Raw genomic sequence first — 26,861 nt, 5'->3', positions numbered from 1 at the left:
AGCCGGTGGGTTCGAGACTACTAAGCTCACAGTTGTGGAAGGATGGTGCTTGAAAACACTTTCATACGCTGGATATTCTTTGAGCTGGAATTCTTAAGTAGTGTCACATGACTAGAATGGTAGGCCAGAATGTATTATAATCAGAGTTTTCAGATCTCCAAAATATTGTCAAAATATCAAAATATTGACATTATTTTGGCCTCAGAAACTGTCATAACTTTTTGTTTGTTTCCACTGGATAAAAATGTGATACTTTGAGACAACTTCTTGCCATACTGAAATACTTAATAAAGCAAGATAAATTTTAGATTCATGAAAAGAACTATTTTAGGTGTATGTATGAAAACATCCAAAAATTCAAGGCCCTTTCCAGATTATTATAACTTGCCCAAGTTATGTTCTTGTTAGAAGGCCAAATAGTTGATTCACCAGCCAGGAGATCTTCTGTGGGACAGTCACGTTTTCTGAGTATTCAAAGAACAATATGATGTTGCTAGAAAACAGGCCGTTCCCTCTGCTAGAATTAATTGCTAGTGATGTTTCTATTTTAATTTGAAATGCTGCCTTGAATGTATGTGGTCATACCCATTGGCTAGTGTGTCTGTCAGTACTAGGAATGAAAGACATTGCTCTCTGTCTCATAACCTTTATAAATTAAAAGCCTTCCTTCCTTCTTGGGGAGTGGGGGTACAAAAGGTTATTTTTAATTTATTTGAATTGTAGATCAACTCCACCTGAAATGTTTTGGGATTATATAATATACATTAGCCATGGCTGTGCCTTACTACCTAGGAAGCATTTTAATGTGCCCCTGAATCTCCCCTGTTTATTACGATAGCCACTCTATGTATAATCATAATTTTTAAAACAAGCAATTGCTTCTACAGTTCCCCTGCTTCTGCAGTTCTCCTCACTGCAGCTAAATTTACTTTCCCAACTTCCATGAGGATCAGGACTCTACTAGTAGAATGCTAAATCTCCCCCTGCCCCAAATTAAAAAGCCTTAGAAATAGAAGGATCTCTTTGCTGATAAGTTTCCTTTGTTTCTCCCCAGCAAATTGTATAAACGATTCTAAGCTTTCATGTGTATTCCCCAAACAATTCCTTATATCCGGTTTGTACTGTTCTCTAAGAAAAACAATCGCCCTGTAGCCTCAGGCTTTGGTGCCAGAAAATCAATTTGTGACCTTTCCAACATTTGCACCATAGCCTCATTAACTGTCACCAGCATAAAACTTAGGACTGCAATTTTGTTGATAATATGTGAAGCAGAATACAAACAGTGCTTGATCTTTTGCAGCTATATTGCATCTATGTTACTGACAACAATAACATTTTGGATCTGTCAGCTTGCTAATTGTCTTAGCTATAAAGGAGGAAGACAGCTCTAATAACTGGGCAGAAGAATAAGGAGTTAATTTCCCTCAACATAATTCTATCTTAGACAATCCATTTCCTCTACATCACCAACACTGCAACTTTCACCAGGTCTTTAGTTCTTTGGCCCAAATGCTTTGCCAGAGTTGAAATCCAAACCATCTGGAGAGAACCAGATTCCTTAGATGAGAAAATCAACCATTTTATTCAAGGAAATGGTTCATCTCCTCAAACAGTGCAATCATATCATAACACTTAGCATGATATGAATTCTGTTCTGATTTTAGGATCATGCACAGCCTTCTTGAAATTATATGAGATGCCTACTGCACACTGTTTCTACATACCAGCTCGACATGTAGGTTATCTTGCATTACTTGTTTGGACCCAATGCTAATCCAAGCCACGAGCAGAAAAATTAGCAAAAAATATAGTATGAAATGATGTGGCAGCAAATGATTCACATGCAAGCTAGTATATATCGAAAGGGATCAGTGAAGGAAAGGGCTACCTCACTGATAATTTTGGTAGCCTCTACTGGATGATCTCAGAGAATTTTTATTTGGCAATAATCCTTCATTTACAAATGCCAGGCACATAAGGCCAAGCAAAACAGGACAGGTTATAAAAGGTGAAACAGAATGAAAATAAATGATTAAAAAACGGAAAGCTCATAAAGAGAGGAAGAGAAGTTTTGTTGGGTGGTAGAAGTCAGCTGGTTTAAATCAGAAGGACAAAATAAAAAAATAAATACATGTATGTATGTATGTAACTTTGCAATCCCATGTATGTAACTTTGCAATTCCTGGCAAGGAATTACAACAGCCCTAACCAGAGTTTTCACATTATCAATGGTTTTATTGTGAATATGCCTATTTTGGGGGATTTCAGACTTTCATGATGGGATTTTAATTTCCTTGACCTCTACTTTCATGTTAAAAAAAAAAAACTTGAGCAATAAAGACACCGCCATGCTCCACCCTGTGTTCTCTTAAGAGTGAAATTCTGTGCAGGAACTTGTTTACCATGAAGCAAAAATAATGCCCCAGAACTGCCCTTGGGGATTCTCCATGATCAAAAGATATAACTGAAAAGAAGGAAGGAAGAAAAGAAGGAAGAATTTTACCAAATAACAGCCCATTTATAGAACACCGAAGGAAACAGCTGGCAAAGCTATTCAGAAAATAATACTCATGACAGATAATAAAAGTTCACGATGGAAGGTCTCCAGTTTCAAACAAAAATAATAAATATAATAGCTTTCCTAGAAAAGATATAATCAAGCGTGAGGAGCTGAAGAGTAGTTTTTCACAGGAATGATGAAAGATGGATTCTATATCACTTCATGAGAGTTAAGCAACATATTACAGCCATTGGTCCTGGGTTGTGATTTAGAGATTCTCTTAGATTTTGAACAAAGAATTACCTGTTAGGTATTTGGGGGCAGCTTGCATAATGTTATGTGTGCCAGATATAACAAGAGGCCTGAATTTGTGGGCAGCCATTTCAGTTCATAAATGGGAATGAATGAAAACTCTAAAATGGCCAGAATAAAATGGGGAAAACTGATGACAGCTAACAAAAAGTGGTTCAAATATCAGAGGAAAGTCAAGCCTATGGATGTGATCCAGCTAAGGGGGTGGGGGGGGGGGTGGGTGTGGGTGGGGTTGGGGGGGGGTGGGGGTGGGTGGGGTGGGGTGGGGTGGAATAACATGGTATTAATAAAAATCACGTCTTCCACAAATACCAGGTTGCTGGAGTAAGTTGTGAACAAGCAAAGAGAATCAGCAAAAGAAAGAAAGCCTGCATGGGATATAAACTGATCTCCTTATAGCAAATCACGGCCTATGAAAAAGACAGCATTCAATTATCAGAAAAGGCAGATAAACTAACAAGGTAGCAATGTTTTCATAATGACAAAAAATTGTCCTGGGCAATCTGAACAACCAATAATGACTAGACTTATTTTGAAGCACAAGAACATAGAGCTGAACAACCAACATTTAGGAGACCACCACCACCAAAAAACCCCCCACACCTTGAAGCAACCAAACAGCAGCAAGACACCGTGACTCCATCTGCTCCAAAAGCCATCTATGAACTTATATGTAAGTGTGAAAGATGAATATCAATAACATCTAAAGTGACAGATCTGACTTGCCACAATAGGCACAGAGAACATCAATATTGTGTTTATGCTAAATAGTATTTCACATTAAACACATTTCTCTCTCTTACAACAACAATAAAAGAGAGTTGTATTGTATCTGGTGTCTGTCTGGTCTCCAGCTTGCCCAATACCTTCTTTAAGTGATCCCACAAAGCAAACTTCATAGCATATGTCAGAGGAGCATCATGTGCCCTAAATGTTTCCTTTGGACATAACGTGCTCCCTGTCCCACGTGATAATTTTTTTTTTTAAGACAAAAATTAAATAGGAAGCTCTAGCATCATCTTTTATAATTGGTTGGAATGTCTTTGGGCCCCACAACGTTGTCAGTCTGCTAGCTGTCATTCTGAAAAAAAAGGATGCTTGCCCATCCATTCTTAAAAAAAAGGGCTGCATAGGCATGTCTCATACGGCAGACATATGGTGAGTGCCACCTAACATATGGTCTCCAAATTCCAAAAGTGCCCTTGGCCCAAAGAGGTTGCCTAGGAAAACACATACACACTCCATGTATTTATGTGTGCTTGTAGGACAGAAAGAGCAGGGCATGGAATGGACAGAATCTCATTTCAATGCAAGATACTCTTTGCAGCTGAAAGGTCCTCTCCTCATAGTTAACCAAAGAACCTATACTCTTGACAATGCTGTTATGCCACAATGTATGTCATATCCATTGATATCTGTGATTTCTTTGAAAAAGAGATAAGGGTTTGATGCTACAACAATTCATAAGGAATTCCGTGAACTATAAATTCACGCAGCCTTTCAATAATTGAGGACAACTGTTCTGTATCCTTGTATCTATATAAAGTCTTTCAAACGGGCAAAATATAGATAAGTCAATGACTAAATAAAATGTCTGGAATACAAACAGGGGCAGAAGCTAACACAATATTTATGATATTTTTCCAAGGTAGTAAAAACAACACTCATCAGTATTCATCACAAAACTTTAGTTCTTAATTAACTTTTATTTGCAATCACTTGTACACAGTGATTCTAGTAGGTAGGAACTCATTTCATGGGCACAGCTGTGAGATTAACTCATCTCCTATTTTCAAGAGATAAATTTTATTGTTGTTAGAAGACAAAACTTCAGCCTTCCAGGTTAGTGCAATATATGTGACATCTATCCGCTGTTTTCCCATAACAAGCATGCTTTATACAGAGCTCCTCTATTTTGCACAGTACCCATATGTTTTCATGGATTTTGAGCAGAACTTTCTACCCTGTCTTACTTCCTAAATGAAAAATAACACTGGAAAATGAACACTTCTGTGGAAGAAATTAAAAAATCCAGAAAATATGAAGAGGTGAAAAGTACCTACAATTACATACAGTTTTAATAATCAGCAAGTCAACATCTTGCTTTTCTATTCAAGTAACGATATATTGATTTAAGTTAGTACTCCCTAGATTACTAGATTCAAGGCCATACATCAGGGTTTTAAACTTCAATTTTCTTTTAAATTCTATTTTTAGACAATTTCAGTTCTTACAGCTTACTAGCTTTGCTGAGTTAATAGCTTTTTGGCAAGCACAATACAAAGAAAAATATTCAAAAATCTAAACTGGAGCATTAAAAAATGGTAAAAGTATATAAAAACAAAGCATTCAAGAAAAAGATTACAGCAGCTACTGAAGTGAACATATTTATTGCTACATAGGCTTGTGTTAACAGGCACTGGAATAATTTCCTTCATGGAATTAAATACATAAAATAATAAAGAACCATAACTACAACCATCATTGCATATTAGCATTGAACAAATACATTAAACCTCATTTAAAATTAAGAACAAAAATACCTTATAATTTCTTTAGATCTAAGTAAGCAAACTGTGTACATTTCTAAGCCCATTGATTGATTATGTGCCATCAAATCATTTTCAACTCCTAGTGACCACACAGATTTTCTCCATGATGATCTATCCCTACCTGTTATTTGATGTCTCCCAATGTTGCACTCATTGCCACTGTAACCGAGTCCATGCACCTTCCTGCTGGTCATCCTCTTCTTTTCTCTCCTTCCACCTTTCCCAGCACTAGAGCCTTTTCCAGAGAGCTGGGTCTTTGCATAATGTGTCCAAAGTAGACAATTTGAGCCTGGTCATTTGTGCCTTGAGTGAGAATTCTGGGTTGATTTGTTTGATGATCCATTGGTTTGTTTTCTTGGCTGTCCACGATATTCTCAGGAGTCTTCTCCAATACCAAAGTTCAAAAGCATCAATACTCTTGCTGTCCTGCTTCTTTACAGTCCAACTTTCGCTTCCATACAGTGTCACAGGGAATACCATGGCTTGCACAATTCTAATCTTTTTAAGTATAGACACATCACGGCATTTGAATATCTTTTCCAAGGCTTTCATGGCTGCTCTACCAACTGCGAGTCTGTGGTGTATTTCTTGACTGCTTGTTTCTTTATTGTTGATGGTTGATCCTAAAAGGCAGAAGCTATCTGACATTCTGGTATCTTCATTGTCATTTCTAAGGCTGGCTGTAGAAATTGTCCTGTTCTACCTGTTGTCGTTAGTTTGGTCTTCTTTACATTTAATTTTAGTCTCATTTTCTTCACTGTGCTCCTTGACTTTTATTACTAGGCCTTAGAGATCCTTTGTGTTTCCAGCTATCAGGGTAGTATCTCAGCACAGCACAGGTTATTGATGTTTCTTCCTCCAATTTTAAGATTATTTATTTATTTATTTATTTAATAGACTTGTCCCTGCCCATCTCCTCACAACGGGGGACTCTGGGCGGCTTACAACAAATTAAAATCAGAAATACATAATTAAAAGTTATAAAAACCAGACATTACAAAGAATTACACTCATCTTCTTTCAGTCCAACTTCCCTTAATATATATTTCATACAGAGGTTGAATAAATAAGGGGAGAGTATGCATACAACTAAAATAGAGAAGATGGGGGAACGAAAAATATACACTAACTTAAACAAAGTACTATATTAAGTGATCTGGTTCTATAAAATCAGAATATATAGGAAAGTGAAATCAGTATTACAAAACAATTCCCCAATAGCAATAAAGCAGAACTTGGCTACCATTCTGGAGATTTCCAGGGATGAGTTAGCTAATAGAAGGAATACATTCTCCTCATCTGATCTGTCAAGACAGTTAGATAATACAAGGTTTTATTAACTCAAGAGCACCAAGCCAGATAAAATGTGAAGCACAAGGTAAAATGTGTGATTGATTTGAGCACCTCAACTGGACAGGGACACAGGTAAATCTTGAACTAGGGAAGAGTGATTATATCCCCATTCTCTGAGCATGGGAAGCAAGACAGAGTCTGGCTAAAATAAAGGTGTGTGACATGCACTAGATGTTAGTACAACAGTTAACTGGGACAAAAGATCTTCCAAACTGATGATAGTCAGAATAATAAGATATTGTATTCCGATCTTTCCGGAAGTCCGAGGAAGAAACACTTTACTCCAGCTCCAAATTGGCTCTCTCAATTCTAAGTGGCGTCAAAGACTGGGCAGGAAGGTCACTGTATACAAGATCCAATTCTAAGCCTTTCTTTCAAGAAGACCAGCAATTGTCTACAACAAACAGAGGGGATTCCTAATTAAAAGCCAATTTTAATCAAATTCGTAACGGGGAAGCCTCATACAGGCCTCTAAAGAGATTAACCCATATTCTAGACACAAAAGGGAACAGAAGATGTATTGGAGGATACGAAGCAAAGCTCTTGGGAACTTGGACTGTACCATTTCGAGGAGTCTTAAATCTTTGAAGTTATAGGTAATGCAAGCAGTAAAGCAAAAGACTCATCAACATTAAAGATATTGATACCAGCAGATACAAACTGTTACTTCTGCTGCTGGCAAAATGCAGAATTGTATTTGCCATCTTGTGGGCCTGAACAGTAATGGTTTTAATTTGTTCTTCTGCACTGCAGATGATTGAAAAATTACTCCTAGGCATAAAAAAGCTTTAACTTCTTCTAAACAGATTTATCTTCCAGCAGTGTTTACAATTTATATGTATTTTGCTAGACCATTACTTTAGTTTTAGCATAATTAATGAGCAGCTTTTTCCTCTCTGCAGTCTAAGGCAAGGGCTTGGAGTTTCTTCCTTAAGTCAACTAGCACTGTAAGAAGAATACCATCATCAGCATAAAGGAGAACCAAGGGAGCTCTGTGTGCCAACTCCTAGGGATGAAACTCATATTTCAACAAAGCCTGAGTAATGGAATTAATATAAAGAATTTTTTCCATCATTTTTTTTTTCATAGTTTTCCTTTTTTTTTCATTATGGCTACGAGGCTGAAAACACAACCCGCTCTGCTTACCCTTTGGGTTTTTTCTTTTTTTAAAATCTTTACTTTGTGCTCTTTTTACCTAATACATTTTGTGTTGTTGGTCTGAGCAACTAGAAGTAAAAGAAACAATTAAGATCCAGCTCTGGACTGAAGAGCCCTCGGAAAGTTTCAAAACAGCTGAAGACTGAGATTTTACCAGTTAAAGCACTTCAAGCTATAAGTGACTATTATTCTAAGTAATAAATATATTAGGAGTTGGAGATGTGCAAGCCAGAGGATACTTCCTCCAAATTTTGCTATGGGCTGACCCTTTATGAATGGATGCTCAGAAGCTGCCAAACCCATCATCCCTTGAGGCTATGGCCAAGATATCAACAACTGAAATATTTTCAGCAGATTTTACAACAAGCCAGTGCCTCAACAGCAGATCTTAAGTTTCAAAAATTATCTGCTATTACCCAAAAGCCAGATAAGCTTCAGCCTTCTTTAAACTGCAACCCTAAGAGGCAGAATGGAGGGGTTATAGAACACTCAATTATTAAAGATTCCAAGATATGCATTGATAATCTGGTAATCCTGTTTTTTTCCAAGCAGAGAGAAGTTCCCGAAACATTCAGCTATATGGCATGCCTCTCACCCAAATTCTTCAACCAGGTTAATCAATATTTTTTCATAAGAACAGCAATATTAATAAAGGAAGATTGTCTTTGCATAAAGTAGTTATGTTCTTTCTAAATTTGTTTTTACATTGACAGATATCCCAAAGAATCTTGGAAATGAAGGAATGGCTTTCAAGGATAATTGATGGCAGCATTTTGTTAATTGTTCAGGTATTCCATTAATGCTCCTCAGATGAAAAACATTCAGATGCTCATTCAAAACTATCCAAGCCATGCCTTTTGAGTTCTCTTCTACCAGAATCAGCTCATTCCAACTTAACCAACTGTAAGTAGTACACAATGATAATAGCTTAGATCTTGATAAAGTGACCTTAAAAACAACAAGCAATGTATGCCTCAAAAAGTTTTTAAAACTGTCTCTAGCTAAAGACTCCATGAACAAGATTCACTAAAGAAGTCATTTAGCTTGTTTCCAAATGAACAACAAAACCTTGTTTGTCACTCTTTCATTCAAATGTTCCATTTATCCCTTAAAAGCCTGTTATAGTCCTGCTCTTAATCAAGGAATTCTGAGGATCAGATATCTTAGCCTCAAGATCAGGAAGTCAATGTTATAATGTCTCTGTGTGATTTGTGAGAGGAAGCTGTGCCAGGGCCTGCTGACAGTCAATTCAAATTCACTCTACTCCTTTATACAGTGAGTAGAGGGTGGTGGGGAACATAAGTTTTAACAGTCAGTGAAACTACTTAATGGCCATATGGATCATTATTCAGTCTGGAGTAGAACAGCACTCAAGTGTTGACAGGGGACATCACATGTAAAGATGTTTCCTCTAAACCCCTCAAGATGAACCTCAGGGAGAATGATGACTATTCAGAAATTGAAGCCATAGTTAAGGTTCCTTAAGGCAGAGGAGCATCCCTTAGCATCAGTAACTCACTTACCAGAGGATATTCCTGCAAAAATGTCAGAAATGGCTCCTGGGTATTCAGTAAGAGATCCAGATGATTTTCTGGAAAATGGCTGTGCAGCATGTTGAAAGGAATGATCTTTTAGAGTTTTTAAGATAAGTTTGATTTTATCATCCTTCAAGAAACGTTGACACTTGGATCTTTAGAGACTGATATCTTTGTATTACACTCACATCAGGCAACTTCTAGTTTGAGAGGTGATCAAGCTCATGGAGCTCTCAATACCTGAATTTCAAATAAACTTCAATTTCTTTAGATGGTCAAAATCATATTTACCCACTGGCAGATTTTTGCATCAACGTAACAGCATCACAAAACATACAACTTTACGTATTCAGGTTTGCAGTCTTCTTACTTGGTTGCACCAAGATCAAATGAGAGAATTCAGTTCTTGAGGAACTGAAAGATAGCTCAATTGTGCATAATCAAGGAGAAGATGGTGTATGCTTGAAAATATGTAATAATAAAAGGGGGGAAAAACCTTTAAAAGGTTTTCAGCTGTTATTGTTTTGGACCCAATTACAATTATATTTCAGAGGTCAATTAAAACTCAGGGCAGAAAAAAAAGACAGCCCCTCCCCCACCAAATCTACCATTTTATTAGGGATAATAAAGTTTAATTTGTAAAATGCAGCACACTAAGCCAAACTGATGTGGTACTGAAGCCATTTCAGAATTTTTGCTGTCCTTCTGCTGCTCAGGCTATCTGTCACTTAAAAGAAAGTCTGCCTATAAATGTCTGAAAGGGTATGTGAGATGAGACCACTGGATGCTGGGTTCTGGTAAGTTCAATCCTCCACAGTCAGCTAAAGAATCAATATATGGCAGTAGATTTTAAACAATCTGTTCAGATATGAACACCACTCAACTGGGGTAAAACGAGACCCCTGAAATCAATAACTGCGATTCAGTTACTTTCCAAATCATCACATCTTTTAAAATTTACTACAGTGGTTGTAGTATGAGAAAACAAACAAGATATTAAAACAAAGGCAGAGAATATCCTCAGTAACCTGCAGAAAAACTGGTTACTGGTTATTTACCAGTAACTGCAGATGTTTGAAATTACATTTTGAATTCACAGACATGGGTTATGTGTTGGCACAGAGCATCATTCAGAACCTTCAAAAGCTCACAGAATTGTTTGATGGAAGCCTTGTCTTCCATGTGTATCATATAACTAGGCACAGCTTCTACTGAAATACTTCACTTCCTAAGACTCATTTCACAGATCAAAATGTACAGTGAAGTTACCCAAGAGTGAGGAAGCATAAAGGGTAAAGCTGATGAGGGGGGAACTAGTACTGTTAGGGATAAACAGAATAATTGAGAAGGTACCTATCAATTAAGCCTGAGAAAAGAACAGCCAGAAGTTCATTGACTCGGAAAGGCAGGAGGAAAAGGCTTAGGATTTAAAACCAGTGTCTGACATGCACATGGGGCTTGACATCTACAGTATGTTCTGCAGTAGGCAGATCTTCTAAATACACATGACTTCCTACTTATCTGCAATAAAGCAACTTATCTTGCATGTCAAGTCTGTAAATTTTCTGCCGGTAGCTAGTCACTGATGCAGAGATGTGTTTCAGGAGACTAGAAATGAAAGGCCATGCCTATGTAAAATTAAACAACTACAGTTATAGGTAAGTAACCAGTTCTTTTTCACAATAATCTTTGTGATTTATATACATGGGTGGGTAGCAAGCTTTATACTTGTCTCTTGGTTGTTATAAGTCAAATTTTCCAAAGACTGCATCCTTCTGGGAGTAGAGGGCCCATCTATAGTGGGGGACTGAGCCCATGGGGCTACCTGGCATAGCCCCAGTACACAGAATATCCTGGAGGAAGGCTACTTCATTTAAATGGCACAGGAAACCCTTACAAAATTTCCTAACCCTTCATTCTGCTGGAGCTCTTCGTTTCATCTTTTTCACCCACTTCAAGGAGTTATTTCCACCAAAATAACTATGAATTTTCTCTGCATCTTTTATTCTTAAACATTCCTTGCTTTGGCTGGTGTGGGTCTTCCGGGCTGTGTGGCCGTGTTCTTGAAGTTTTGTTTCCTAACATTTCGCCAGCACCTGTGACCGGCATCTTCAGAGTGCAGGAGCACAGACAGGAGCAGTTCTCTCCGGCTGGCCGTGAAAGCCTTCAACAATACATTCCTTGCTTTCTTTCACTATTCTTTGCAACCCTCTTTTTCTCTATACAGTATACTGTACACATTATGCCAGAGATTCCCAAATGTTCTTGGTTCACAGTACCCCCAACAGTTTCTAAACTGCGCACCACAGCACCCTGGATGCCGTGACAAGCTTACTAACAGTTCCTTTTATTAAGTAGTAAAACATTCTGCAGCACCCCTGTGAGTTTGCCCCAGGGTGTCATGGCACATAGTTTGGGAACTGTGGCATCATAAATATCCTTCTCTCGTCTTCATTTTTTGCAGCAATCATTTCTTATATGCATTTTTTCTCATCCACAGCTTCTTTTGCTCCATCATTCTACCAAACACCTTTTTATACTTCCTATTAGAGTAGCTCCACACACAATTATATTACATACTCTGTAATATAATTCTTTCACTCTGTTCCAAACTTCCACATACTCTTTCCTTATGTCCACTTTCCATTCATTCTCTAGGAAGATTAATCTATCTTGTAATACTTTTTCATACAGGACCCATTTTCTTCTCCCTCCCTCCCTCCCTCCCTCCCTCCCTCCCTTTTCCTCCATGTCCATTTTATCCCATGATCCACTCTTGACACTACCAGACAATAATCTATCCTACATTCATGTCAAGCCCCACAGCTGCTGATAAAACAAAGAAACAAGAACCACACAGATTTCAGAAGGGTATATTTAATGCTAGTTTGAAGTTAAAACATTGATCGTGAAAACTGCAAGGGTAAATTTCTGAGTTGGACTTATAGTGAATTAATTAAGGTAGAACCTCTTTTGAACATTTGCTTCCCACCATTCTCATATTTTAGCTGAATTGCTTCTTCTCACCTAAACTGCATTGTTTCTCCACTTCCCACAGTCTCTCACAATTCAGAACCCCTCATCACCTTTGTATCCTTTTCTAATAATCTGTCTTTCATCATTATCAAATCAATAATGCTTTTAGATTTAGATTTTGGCATTTATATGAACAAAAGGTGTAATATCCATAAATGTAGAAAAACTGTGGAGTATTCTGAATGTGATCCAGCAGTAAATGACATGTATGAATGGGTGGAAACAATATAAGAGAAAAATCTAAGTGGATATTTGTCAAACAATCATCATTCTCATTCATTCTTAAGTCTCCAAATCACCCAGTCACTTTTTCTGTTTTTCTCTTATATTGTTTCCACCCATTCGTACATGTCATTTACTGCTGGATCACATTCAGAATACTGCAGTTTTTCTGCATTTGTAGATGCTACACTTTTCAGCAATGAGTAAGATGCCAGACTTTCTGCTCCCATTCTGCTCTATAGTAAACAACATCTCTAAAAGTTTATATTGCATTTTGAAGGTTCACTGTAAATATTACAGAAGTGATGGGGTGTTGCAGAAAACAGTGTTCCTCAACCTTGGCAGCTTGAAGATGTGTGGACTTCAACTCCCAGAATTCCCCAGCCAGCCTTGCTGGCTGGGGAATTCTGGGAGTTGAAGTCCACACATCTTCAAGCTGCCAAGGTTGAGGAACACGGGTAAAAAACATTTCCACCTGGTGTCACTCCACAAAGAATCCATAATATTCTTAAACAGATTCCAGACAAGGGGCTCTACATGAGAATGTATTCCGGTGACAAGGACCCATCTATAAACTATAGCATTTACCCAATACAGCATCTACATGGAACCAGCTTTTTGTGCAACGTAACTAGGCTGTATCAGTGAGCTCTCAGATCATGGTCTGCCTTGATCCAGAGCAACTACTCTGGGTCTTGTCCAGAACTCAGTGCAGAAAGTTAGCTGTAGACGCTGAGATCTTGAGAACTCAAGCTCCCTGATGTCTTGCCTCTTCTACCACAGCAATACAAGATTAACTTGTTCTGCTGCCAAATGACTCTTACTAGCTGGAGAGAAGCTGCTGCTGCATTAGTTAACTGCAGCATTGCTCCTGCCTGCAAATTCTACAGATTGGTGAGGGGGGTTGTCGGTATTTTATTGGTGGTGAGGAGTTAGGTGAGCATGGCAAGTGATGCTAAGTGTGACTTTACCTACTTAGCTCTAGGGACAATACATGGCCTTGCCCACACCGCACGTTAATTTCATCCTGTTATATATTTCTTTTAAAAGGGAGGGGGTAAATGAATGTGCTCACACAGAGCCTGTCTGAAAATAAATTCAGATTCAATTATACTTCCACACATATACATGAAAAACAAAATAATAAGGTAGAACTCAGAGCTTACGATAATAAATATCATATTTACGAAATTAATAACCTATTAAGTGGCACAATTTGGTTCTGGATTTAGGTAAATCCATTGCATACCTCTAATTTAAGTTTATAATTCTTAGCTGTTTTGAGGCTTCATTAATATTACTTGCAACTAATACACAATGACCTCATCTTATTTATTCAATTTATATCCATTCAATTTATACCTTACCTGGCAAGTACTTGCTAAGAGCAGAAACTGTCAGTCAAAAGGACTCTACTGGGATATTAGCAGCAGGTAATTGTTGGCAATTCATATAGATTACTTTTATTTAAGAATAACCTCTGGGCAGATAGTATAAAGAAATTGTTCAAAGTTTATGAGCTGCCACCAAGCATATGTTTTTAGATAGGAATTTTAGTCCATTTCCTGTGACAGGCATGAAGGATCTTAAAGAAACTCATTCATTACTTAATACCCATGAAAAGCTGTTGATTTCTCTGCAAAAAAGCTGCCCGAGAAATGGCCTGTAAGTGAGAGAGGAACCTGAGAGGAAATGAGAGAGCCACAAAAGTCAACGTTAGGGTCAATGGGGAGAACTTGCTCTTGGTAGGAAGCAATGTTGCCTCTTTTTTATCTTGGACAGCACTGAAAAGGAAAACTGAACTACACTTCCAATTAGACAACACACTGGCCCCAAGCCTCTGATGGCTCATGTGCTGGAAATAAGATAATTCTTATGGGCTTATTACATGAATCAGTTAGGTTAAGAATTAAATAGGCTTAAAGAACGAGCAATTTAAACTGGTAATAGTCAAACAGCAGCATTAAGCACAGCAACTAATAAACAGCAATAAAAATGCACAGAGCCACAAGACTAAGGAAGTTACAAAGGTCAAATATAAAAGAGGGAAGATTGCAACAGGAAAAAGTTGCTTACCAGTAGTTTTATTTCTAAGAGTACAACCAGATTATATGAGGTTTGTGCCTGGGAAAAAACTGGAATTTTGTAGGGCGAGCTGTTACTGTACGCATATTCCTTCACTCTTACAGAGTTCTCATACTCCCCAAATAAATGCAAAGTTGGTATTTTTTTCAAACATGTTTTACCTGCAACAGAAAACACTTTTACTTGAATCAGTTCAGACTGAAGCTGAGAGATCCCCCTAAATTGTCATGTGATTTATTTCCTTTTACTAATATGTGAAGTATGAAGAAATTCCTGGATGGCCAGAAGGGTTCAAAGATGAACTGGCAGGAAATCCAGCATCTGCAGGCTCTGACTTCCAGGGAAGGCAGGACCCAAGGAGGTGCCATTTCAAAGTCAGGAAGAGAATGTGGCACCACGTTCATCACTTTGGATAATCACTTACTTTTCCACTCCTACCATGATATTCAGAGGCAGGGGGGATCACATAAATTATTGTTTCATGGTCATGGCACCACAAAGTTTGAGATGGTATCGATTTGATAGGACTCCTAAGAGGTCTTTTTATTTGTTATTGGTAGTATTCATTTTATCTTCCAATCCCCATGATACATGATTTGCCCTCTCTTGGGACATCATGCTCAACTATTGATAGAACCGTTTCACTGTGATTATTTTAGCAAAGGAACACCTTGCAGGAACTCTGTCATGATTGAAAATCTCAACTGCCAATTACCCTTCAAGAATATACTCTGTGCTTTTGGGGGTCTCTCAGATGGCACCAGATTTGGTTACTATGCAATTGAGGAAGAAATTGGAACAAGGACTATTTATTTAGCAATAGCAAGAACAGGATTCCAAGAAAGACAATCCCCAAAGCTGTTATGGCATCACCCAATATCGTTTAATCTATTTCCAAGTGGAAGCACGGAAATTATTTTGGTACATAATGTTTTCATTTGGTCAGAACTGGGAAGTAGTATTGACAGACTGAACCCCAGCTAACATCAGATCACAAACACACAAAAAAGATTTTGACATACAAGCACCCAAAAATGAAGTGATTATTTTTTGCCATCTGTTTATAAAACACAAATTTCCTTGATTAATCAAAGACTGCATCATTGTGGCCAAACAAACAATAAAGTGAATAAATAGTTATACATATTGACACTAGAATGAAAGAGGAAGAAAATATAATTAGTTGGCTATATGATTATTGGAAGGTTACTAGCAAGAACAAAGTTAATCTCATTATTATAACATCTTTAAGAACTGGCAAAATGGAACCCTAATGTAATACACAACGCCATCAACAGAATGATATACAGATCAAGGGCAACATTTATCAAGAGGGCTATCTGTATTCAGGGCAGCTTCATGCCACTCTTATCTCTGATGTATCTAGGAGATGAGGTATTGCGTCACAAAGGTCAGTGAGAAAGACTAAGAAGCACACACCTTTCACATATGGGTGACAAAGACAATTACTGAATCTTCAAAAGTGACAGTCTCATGCAACTCTCTAACATTTTAAGAAAGAATATAAAAATGTCATTTATCCTTGAAAAACTGTCACTAGGTTGGGTCAATATGGTCTATGTGATTAAAAGTGATGATGTTCATGGCAGGATCCTCTGAGTTTTCATGGTAACCAGGCTTCTGTTTTATATCTGGGCTGATGTAATTCATGCTTTTAATCCAATTCTTGTAAACTGTCTAGGGTCATGGGAGATGGGTGGTATATTAAATTATTAGTTTATTTTTATAAATTATAAAAATAATCTTATAAATTGTGTAAAATATATAAATTTTAAAGTTGGCCCAAGGAAAAGATAAGCAACAGTAGGCAAAGCAGGGTAGTGAAAGTTGAAAGGAAATTGAAAGTATATATAAAAGTTAATGAGTAACATTTGATGTACTTGAAAATGAAGGACATGTTAGGTACTAAGTTTGGGTGGAGAAGTTGGAGTATTTTTATGCACTGGACAATGGAAAAAGATAGAAGACTGAGGTATGAGTTTTATGGAAGGCCTGGCTGTGAGAACTAAGGTTGTGCAGTTTGCAGAGGCTGTGGTGCGACAGCATAAGGCATGAAGCTGCAGATTGGGCCAATGAGCCTTTAAGGAGAGAGAGGTTGCTTCTTTCAGGTGATAGGTGGAGGAGACAGGAGGTGATTGGGGTTGGGACTGTAGAGTGAATTCCCTCTACCTGGTGAAAGTGGGGTTGGAGGGAGGTGTGGATAACTATAAAGGTTTTCTGACTGTTCTGGCAAGTGCGACCCTCCAGACTAATTGTGATGGTAGAGGGCTGTGAGATATGTGGTTGGAACAGATCCCCAAGGACAGTGATGGCTCAGGGAGTCTGAGAAATAAAAGAGGCATTGAAGAAGGGGTAAAGAGTGGGTAAGGATGGGTAGAGGAAGATACGGCAGGATGTAGGAGTGAGTTATTATCGGGGTAAACTGAACTGGTAAATTGAGAACAGTTCCCACCTTTAGCCCCCTTTTTTCATCCAGGGGTCAGATTACCAGGTTCTTGGAGGCTCTTTGCTTTGATTAGTGCTACTTAATGATAGGTTTGCCTGTCATCTGACCGAGGATGAGAAGCAGACCTGGCTTGCATCACTGAAACCTTGTTGAGTGAAGGTGGGTGTTCCTCTCTCTGAAATGTGCAATGAACTTAGGACCATGGAGCTTAGGCAACCAGAGGCATTGGTCAGCAGATAGCCAAGTGTGAGGCCATAATCTTGGAGCTGGGTGTTGGGGACAGTAAGGACTACTGATGTCCCTCCCTGGACCTCATTGCCTAGGTGGTGGTGGAGTATTCCAGGCTTATGAACTTCAATTTCCCTTTATTGGGGAAGGATTTTGAGGGAGTCTGGTGTTCATGGCCACCATAACAACCAGATCATCATGGCCTGAACTCAAATGGGAAGCCACATATTAGGTCCTGGTCCTGTTTTTATGTCTTAGAGCAGATGCAATGACTTCTGAGGGTAGAGGATCTTAATATTTGACCTTTGGTATGGTCAGATCACTTTGTTGGCCAACCGTAATGCTAGTGTGACAGCAGTCTTGGATGGAAATGCGCTGAGTGGTTTAGTTATCATCAGGATGTTAATGCTACGCAACTTGATCCAAGGCTGAACAGAAGATGTGGTAGAGGGTCTACTTCAATACCTGAGGGCTATTGGGGTCTGGATGGAGAAGAATAGGCCCAAGCTTAATCCTAGCAACATAGATTGCCTATGAGCATGGAAATCTTCAGATTGCAGAGATGTTTCTCTTTAAGTTTGGACTGACTTCCTTGTGCTGAATTGGTACAAAATCAGGGAGTTGTCTTGGACAAGAACAAGTGGCAGCTGTGGTTAAGAGGGCTTTTACACAGTTATATCAGATGCACCAGTTACAACATTCCTGGACCATGTGGTCATGCTTACAATCACTTAAACCTCAGTCACTGTCTGTTTGGACATGACACTGCTCTTGAAAACCATCTGGTAGTTCAGCTGGTCCAGAATGCAGTTGCTTGAGTAGTGATGAGAGTACAAAAATTTATCTATGTAGCACTGACTTTGAGAAAGGCACAGATTATCAGTTTGCTTCTGGGCACGATTCACTTTACAATTTACTATGTGGCTAAGGTCCTGAGTATCTACAGGATTGCTTTCTCTCAGTGGCTTCTGCCTGTCCAGTAAGATAAGGAAGGCTACGTTCCCTTCTCTTAGAGACTGTCATCTTCAGGGGCCATAGAGTCAAATCTTCTCAGTTAGAGTCTTCTTTGGGCTGGTGTACCACCTGAGATTAGACTAGCTCCCATCTTGTTAAATTTTAGAAAAGCCACTAACACTTGGCTTCTGAAGAGAATCCTGGATAGAAGTGTATCAGTAGTGAGCTTCTAGCATTTTTTAAAAATGCTTGATTGTTCCTTAGGTGCCAAAGACTTTATAGTTGCAGGCTTAAATGTAAAATGCTATATAGTTTATTTTTATTTTTTTACCTTCTTACTGTCAGAGGGGAATATACACTGCACAGGATCCAGAATCCTTTTGGATTACAGCAGCATAGAAACCCTTGTAAATAAATTAAAAAATTAAAAAATAAAATTAATATTCTGATGCCTCTTTGAGTACAATGCAATTGTTTCTGGGAAAAGACTATGTATCTTAGAGATCTTAGTATATCTCAATGCACTCTGCAACATTCAGGTATCAAAACTAAATGATTACTTGTCAGTATCTGATAATGTAGTTCTTCAAGCGAGTTCAGGTTTTCGCCCTGCCAAACCTCAGTGATTAATCCTGCCAGACATCCTCAGGATCAAATCGCTTACATATCTTACAGAGAAAACATACCAAGACAATGAATTAACAACAAAAAAAGTCAACGTACAACCTTATCAGCAAATTTCTAATGGTAATATTGGACTATAAAAACGATGAGATACATTTTTATATAAAGTTGAGACAGACAAACGCGGTCAAAAAGGCAAATATTAAACAAGAAAGAAAGACTGAATATATACTAGGTGATTGCCCTATCTAGTACAGAATGCATACATTTGTAATTAGAGTAATGATCTATGCTTTGTGCATTTGTGCATCCAAGCTTTGTGCACTTGTGTGATAAACATACACCAAAAAACGTCATCCTAAGAGTTTTCGTTTAAAGAATGAATAAATAAGTGCATCTTAAAGAATCAGGGCCAAGGGCTTCCCCACCCACCTGAAGTGATGGTGTTACAAACTGACTCCTCCCCCCCCAAAAAAACTCTTGCATAGCTATGTCTCTCACACTCTAAGATACTTTTGTGTTTTAGATTTTCCTCCAAAATGAAGTTTACCCCCCTCCCCATAAATGTGACAAACCCATCTTCCAAGGCTGGTCAGCCATGGATCTAACTGCCCATCAGAGACAACACAGCTTCAGCTTTCACGCAGTTCTGTGTTCACATGGACATTAAGGAATTATCAACCCAAAAATTCCAGGAATATGTGTGATTCCTCTTGCAATCCCTTCCCCCCCCCCTCTTATTCTCTTGGCCTCCTCTTGTACAGTTGTAGCCTCCTTATGCTATTTTTACAGACGATATCCAGAGCACCTCACAATCATAGAATAAAACCATAATAATAAAGCCATAATAATAAAAAAAGATGTACTGCCTAATCAAAAGCATTTTTAATGAGAATGTCCACAGGCTGTAGAAAGAAGCAAAGTACTACAGCTCTTTCAGAAGACAAGCAAATTCTGAAGAAAGACCGTTCCGAAACCAGGGGACAAGAGGTGGATGTGTTTGGCTTCTTTTTTCGTCACTCACTATGGCTGTAGTATTTGACAGCCAGTGTTCTTTTAAGTCAGTGTTGTCCAAACTTGGCCACTTTAAGATGAGTGGACTTCAACTCCCAGAATTCCCCAGCCAGCATGGCTGGCTGGGGAATTCTGGGAGTTGAAGTCCACTCATCTTAAAGTGGCCAAGTTTGGACAACACTGTTTTAAGTAATTCCTCAGGAAGATACCACTCTACTTCAATATCTTGAGATACTGTAAATCTATCATCAGCAGGCCCCATAACATATTTTGTTTTAAATAAGTCCTACTATCAACATTACCATCAATATCATGACTCCTAAACAACAAACTTTTTGCCATGTTTCAGTATAGATTTATGAAACTGCTCAGTCCCCCATTATCATTTTAGCTGGATAATGACCGTTTCTTGCATTTTAACTGAAGTAACCATGGAGAAGCAAGAGTTCTTTTTTATTTCAGTTTGTTCTAACTTCATCAAGGGAATCAGTAACAGCCACTTCAGAAGAAAGGTCGAGGGAGTTAAGCCAATGTTAAGCTAAGCCAATGTTTATCCCTTACAATATATATACTGTACATGTTTTACTAAAAAAAATAGTTCTACTGCTACTCGAAATTAAAGGATCAGCAGGGTCCTCTCTATTTACAACAATTCAGTATTAATTTTCCTGGCAACCCTTTCTTGCCCCTCCCTAAACAAGGATCCCTGTCCTCTGGGGAAAAAAAGAAAATTATAGGGCTGAGAAAAATGTCTTCTAATGACATTTCTGGTACATCCATATGAAACTGAGAGAGAAAATATAAAGTATGGGCAAGAAAGTTCAAATAGTTGAAGTAATGTTCGGGCTGTTTGAGGCATGTTTGAAGGTGGGGAATGTATAATTTAGCAGACTATATTTGAATAAGTTATTCTTTATGTCTTTACAATTTTTAAAAAGAAGCTTTACAACCAGGGTTACGGTAGTAATATCCCTTTATTACTCTACAACAAAGAGGAAACCATGCTGTATTCTTTCTCAAAACACACAGTAAGAATATTCTGTTGTCACATAGCTTGCTTCTTCAGAGACTCTGTGGCAGAAAATAGTCATGTACTGAGGTTCTGGGTTTTCTACTATAGCTTTAACATTGTTACAGGACCAGTTTTAAAACAGAAAAAGCACCCAAAGGGAAGCCACTGGTTCAGTTCCTGAAAGTCCTAAACATTGTTCTGTCATTCCCAGAAGCATTAAGAAACCGCTTCACTACCTTCAGAGCTTGAACTGGGACTATGAAGGCAATGAGATACTTTCTGATCAGCTCTGAAATTTGAACCCTATCTATCCTCTGGACAAACGTTTTAAACTTTGCTGCAGCATTCCTTTTTTGAGTAAAGGATAACTTTTCAGAATAGCTTCCAGAAATCAGGAATGTGAATAAATCATATACAGATCTTAAATTCACATTTTGCTTTGACTCAGAACATTCCCAATGGCAACAACCTGGCTTCAGATTCTGGCTTGTTAAGAAGTGACAAACTGGAAATCAGACTCAGAGATATACTTAAATACCAAAACAAGTTTCCTAATTTTAGGCATTCCTTAACAGAACAATCAAGCACACTGTCATAGTATACTTGATCAATAGTTATAAGCTAGGATTTCCCCAAATTCTAGTTTACCACTGCACAAAAACCATCTCAAGATAAATGAAGCTAATGTTCCATAAGAAGAGGTTTTTCAAGCAGCCAGACTTTTTATAAAACAGATTCAATATTTTTCATTACCCATATTTGCTTATTTGGCATGCTAGTTTCCCCCAGCGGCAATTTCAATTCAACGATGTTTGCACAGAGAGACAAAAGCTGATAAACAGAGGACAATGGTCATTCGGTAATATGAAGTGTGAGGATGGAAAAGTAAACAGCCCATCTAGATTTATATAAAATGAACGAGAAAGGAATAGTATTCACCACAGCAGAAGGAATGCTAGCAGGATAGGAAAATAAAGGTTAGAGAAAACCTAAAATGAATTGATTAAAAACGTAAGCCTAATTATAGGAATTGTTCACCAAAGACTCAGAGATGGGGTTGCTTTTTTCCCCTTGCATTTTGGCCAATACAATTCCTACCCCCTCTTTCCCAAGATGGTTTAATGCTATGCCGGGAAGAGTTTTCTAAGTCAACCTTATGTGGAACTTCTTAAGCCGGATTCATCAGATCAGTGTCTCTGGATATCCAAGTACCTGAAACTAATCTAGATCCCAGACACAGTCCATGGTTATGGGAAGGAACAAGGATTCCCATAAATGAAACGCCAAATTCTTCCATATAATCATTCTGATATCCATTGTGATGAGAATTGATAGAGAGTGGGAGAGTGGAATAAATGTATTTATTTATCTAATTTCTATACTGATTAAACCAATTCACAACAGGTGACCATACAAATATAACCAAAAATACTATAAAATCCAATTCAAACATAAAAACAATAAAACAAGCACTAATATAAAATAACAGTAATGATAACCATGGCACCAATCCTAGTCTACAAAGCAAATTCAAACATAAAGACCCTCTGGTGGAGTTCCATTTTTAGGTGCCTTCTGGAAGGCAGCTAGCGTAAGTGCCAACCAGTGGGGCAGCTGTTCCACAGACTGGGGACCACCACGCAGAAACCTCTCTCTTGGAACTCACAGCTTTTACCTCACATTGTGAGGAAGGACAGGACATGCATACAGACTGTCAACTGCAGCCATTCCTGGGAATGTCAGATCTGGCCAGAGTGACACATGCTTTAATTACATCCTGAATGAACTACTGTCATGTGTGCAGTACATGAGACTGCCTTTGGAACGTGCTCAAAAATTTCAAATGATCCTGAAAGTGAGTCCACATAGTAGACTGAGGCTGGCTATAGGGAGCAGATTATACCCTTTTTAAAATAATGTGAAAAGCTTACTGTATGTTCTGATGAACTGGGTTACTACTGGATTCCATATCGGGATTACTCACTATCCTTACTAATGAATGTTCAGGAAACAAATTTCGTTTGAAAGAAAAAGGGAACATTAACTTCTATAGTGGGAATTTAACAAAAAGAAGAAAAAACACTCCAAAAACCAAAATATTGAGAAAACACAAAGAATTGCTATAAGAAGACTTTGACACTATATATCAACACAGAAATCTTAAGTCTTTAAATTTTCAGTCTAACCCCACATTGATATGCAGGTAAATCCTACACAGATGAGCACAGCCCGTGGAGTCTCAGGAGGAAGAAACGGTTACGTTTCTCTCTGTCCTTTTTCCTTCTAGGTCTTTCTCAGAGGAGTTCATGTGCCTGTGCACGAGTGCTTTTTTTTTTAATCTGAATTTGATTGTCATGTGTCATTAGCAAGATCTGAATGCAGAGATCACAAAAGTAAGATTCCGCTGGCAGCTTTTTTACCCCTAGCGACTTCAGAGGGGTGTTTCCCTCCTTTTATCTTAGGAGACATGTAGGATCTCTAGTGCTCAGAGACATCATTTCTTCTAAGAAATAGTGACAACTCAGCTATGGTTGATTCAATCAGAACAAGTCATGAGTTGTCCTTTTAGTGTGTACAGCGCCTGGTTCAAATAACATGATTTATGAATGGTCTTTTTCTAATATGTATCCTGACAATACTTTTCAAGCAGACATCTGGATTTAAGAAAATGATAGTAAGGAACAGAGAAGCATGTACAACTTCTTTAACAATCATATGAGCCTTTTCTGCTATCCTATAATAGAGAAAGACTGACCATTATAATAGCATTATCGTATAAGTGACAAATATTATGATTAAGCACCTATACATCCCTCAGAAAGAAGGATTTAAGTCAAAAGATATTAAAAATTATTTGGGTAAGGTGTGATGTTTGGTGTTCGACCATCACTTGGTAAAGGAGAAAAAAATGTACCAAATGGCCCATTCAGAAAGTTTATAAAGGGATCTGAAAATAAGCAAATTATTTTGTAATCTTAACCATTTTAAAAACATCATGTATTTGAAAATTGTCGTTACTTGGTTCCCACCATGTAATTTTCTAAATGGACACAGTTCCTAGGTGTAATGCCGGATTAGCAAAGAATGCAATAAGAATTAGCTAATGTAACTGTGTCTATGAAGGCATCATACAAAGTAAAAGGTAGAAAGAGAACGAAAGTGTCCTTACTGGACACCTCTAAAATGAAGGGACTCCAATTTTCTAATGTAAAAAAGCAAAATATAACATTGGCACTCTCTGTCACTTAACTAGGAATATTTTTTAATATTTAAAATGATTGCACCACCATAGTTTGTTGGTTTACCATAACTGTAACTTGCACATAAATACTGAAAACCATGGAATATAACAGGAAACAATGCCAAGTGCTTAATTATTTCTATCAAAATCCAATTATGGGGCAGATACTGTTGCGGGCATCAACGTATTACATAGATCAGTATGTAGACAGACAGGAACACAAACTTCTTTCAAGATTAACTTTCCCTTGAAATGCTGGGCATTTATTTATTTATTTATTTTTAATTTAGAGGTCAATGGACGCCATCTGTTACAGCTATCAGAGTGACCACTGGTACCACATTGCTGATCTGCAATGGAAACATGAACTAAAAGAAGAGCTAGCCAATCTAGCTAATTGTGAGCAGCAAATTGAGACTCTCCCCCTTTAGACCTGCTTTTTCAAGCTACAAGGAGTCTTCCTCTGACCCAGGATCACTAGATGCAATGCCCAGGCACTCCAGGAAGCAGAAGGCACAAACTCAGTTGATCAGCTGGTGAAGGAATGGTAGATGGCTTACTCACAAGTAAAAGATTTCCTCCAATGGGTTACAGCTGACTCTCTGATGAAGGTGCAAGAGGTCATCTTGAAAACCATGCAGGTTCCACACTACGAAAACACCATCCAGGAACTGGCATTTTGCTCCTTTAGTCATGCTTCACAACCTCCCAGTATTCTGACAAAATCCTTATGCTTGACTTTGTACTTTGTTGCCACTGTCCATTATTCTCTTGGACTCACTTTGCTTGAAACCAGGTTCTAGTTGTTGTAAGCCACCCAGAGTTATTGTGAGTTGGGTGGCATTCAAGTTTAATAAATTATTAAATAATACTACTACTACTACTACTACTAATAATAATAATGATAATGATAATAATAATAATTCTATTTCATGTCTTTGTTGTTGCTGCTGCTCTATTTTTACTTTGGACACGGTACAACTGATTCTAGAAGGTTTAATGAACTGAGAGGTGGTCAGTGAATTTGATACAGTATGGCTGTAGGCAAAGACAACATTTTTTTTAGCCTTAGTGTCCCATCTCTAAAATGGCAGTAATATTAATCTACATTAGTGCCTCATTGTAAAGACAAATAAAATAGATACAAATGTTTCACATGCAACATAATTACCAGTACTAGTAATAAGATAAGAATTTATGAGTGGACAATTCAGGCAATAATTTAAAGTTAGAAACTGTTTCCTAACCTTAAAGCTTCGAAACTACTTTTTGCTTTAAACCTATTATGTATTCTGGGTGGCACTATACATTACTGTGAGGGCAGAGATTAAATTGGAAATTGCTTTGAAAAGTACAGTATTAGAAAACTGAGTATTTTGTTACTTTGGATACTATGGGGATTAGTGCAGCTTTGTCAAAGCTCAGAAACAAGAGCTAATAGCAGTGAGTCAGGACTTAAACTGGAGAGTTAAAGTCAAGGAACCAAACCAGAATAGAGTACATTATTACACGGAAACATTTTAGATCCATGAAGACCTGCTTTTATAGTTCCTCTGGCTGGGACCAGTCTAGAACGTCCAAATACTTCATAGGAAGGACTACATTGCATTTTTGATACTGTAGATCACCAAACACAGCCACCTCATTCAGGTGCCTAGTTCTATCCTGAACTTCTTGTATCGTCATCTGCTGCTTTTGTTACTCAGAAGAATAAATTATGCTTAGGAATATGAAGCAAATGAATATAATACCACTGAATTCAAAGAGAATTGAGACAATTCTGGAATATCCTTCCTATATAATTTTATATTATATTATACTATTTATATGGAAACTGACTGTTCTGTTTCCCATTTTCCAATTTCAATCCATTCTGACATATTATTGTATTCTATACCTTGGTGATGCAAAGTGAAGGCTGAATTAGTAATAAGATGGGCTGTGGGAACGACAAATAGAAGTGCCTTGTCAACACTATCCTCAAAGTTTTTCAAACAACTTCTAAAAAAAGACAGCAGCACAAGAAGTGTCCATGTTGACAAAATGTTCAGAAGTTCATTTTCTAGTTATCTGCTCTTTCGATTTCCCAAACTTTTTTTCAAGAACACATCAGCTCTGCAGTATCTGCAATTTTTACAGAAGCAATTAGCATCCTGGGGATTTTGCCATGGATAACGCAAAAAATCTAACTGAAAGGGACTTAATCAAGAGTAAAATTAAAAATATGGAGGAGCTCACATATTCACAGTAGATTTTCATCTAATCAGTGTAATAGTTGTGAAGAAACTACTACAGACATATTTGAGCCTTTCCTTTCTCTGGTAAAGATGAAACTTGAACATTTGGGATCTCATAATGACTTAGGAAGTAATGAAGGTTAATATTAATGTGCAGCCTGACCAAGGAGCATTACTCTGACATGCTAATTATTTCTCTCCTCTTGCAGTGGGAAAGATCTTAATCATCACTTGGAAAGCAATGCTTTCAAGTCACTGCATCAGGCATGAAGTCCACACATGCACCCTCCAAATCAAATATGGCACTATTTCAGTCCTTTACTTTTATTAT

General features: G+C 37.8%; 1 protein-coding gene across 5 annotated transcripts in view; it reads right to left on the bottom strand.

Annotated features, from left to right (window-relative positions):
- The window catches only part of TRAPPC9 (trafficking protein particle complex subunit 9), a 281,618-nt gene that overhangs the window by 61,473 nt on the left and 193,284 nt on the right, over nt 1-26,861 (bottom strand). The window lies entirely within an intron of this gene.

Source organism: Python bivittatus, unplaced genomic scaffold, assembly GCF_059951505.1.
Source record: "Python bivittatus isolate LINGU-HERP-01145 unplaced genomic scaffold, Pbiv_v1 ctg000590_np1212, whole genome shotgun sequence".
NCBI lineage: Eukaryota > Metazoa > Chordata > Lepidosauria > Squamata > Pythonidae > Python > Python bivittatus.
This window is presented reverse-complemented; position numbering and strand designations above follow the sequence as displayed.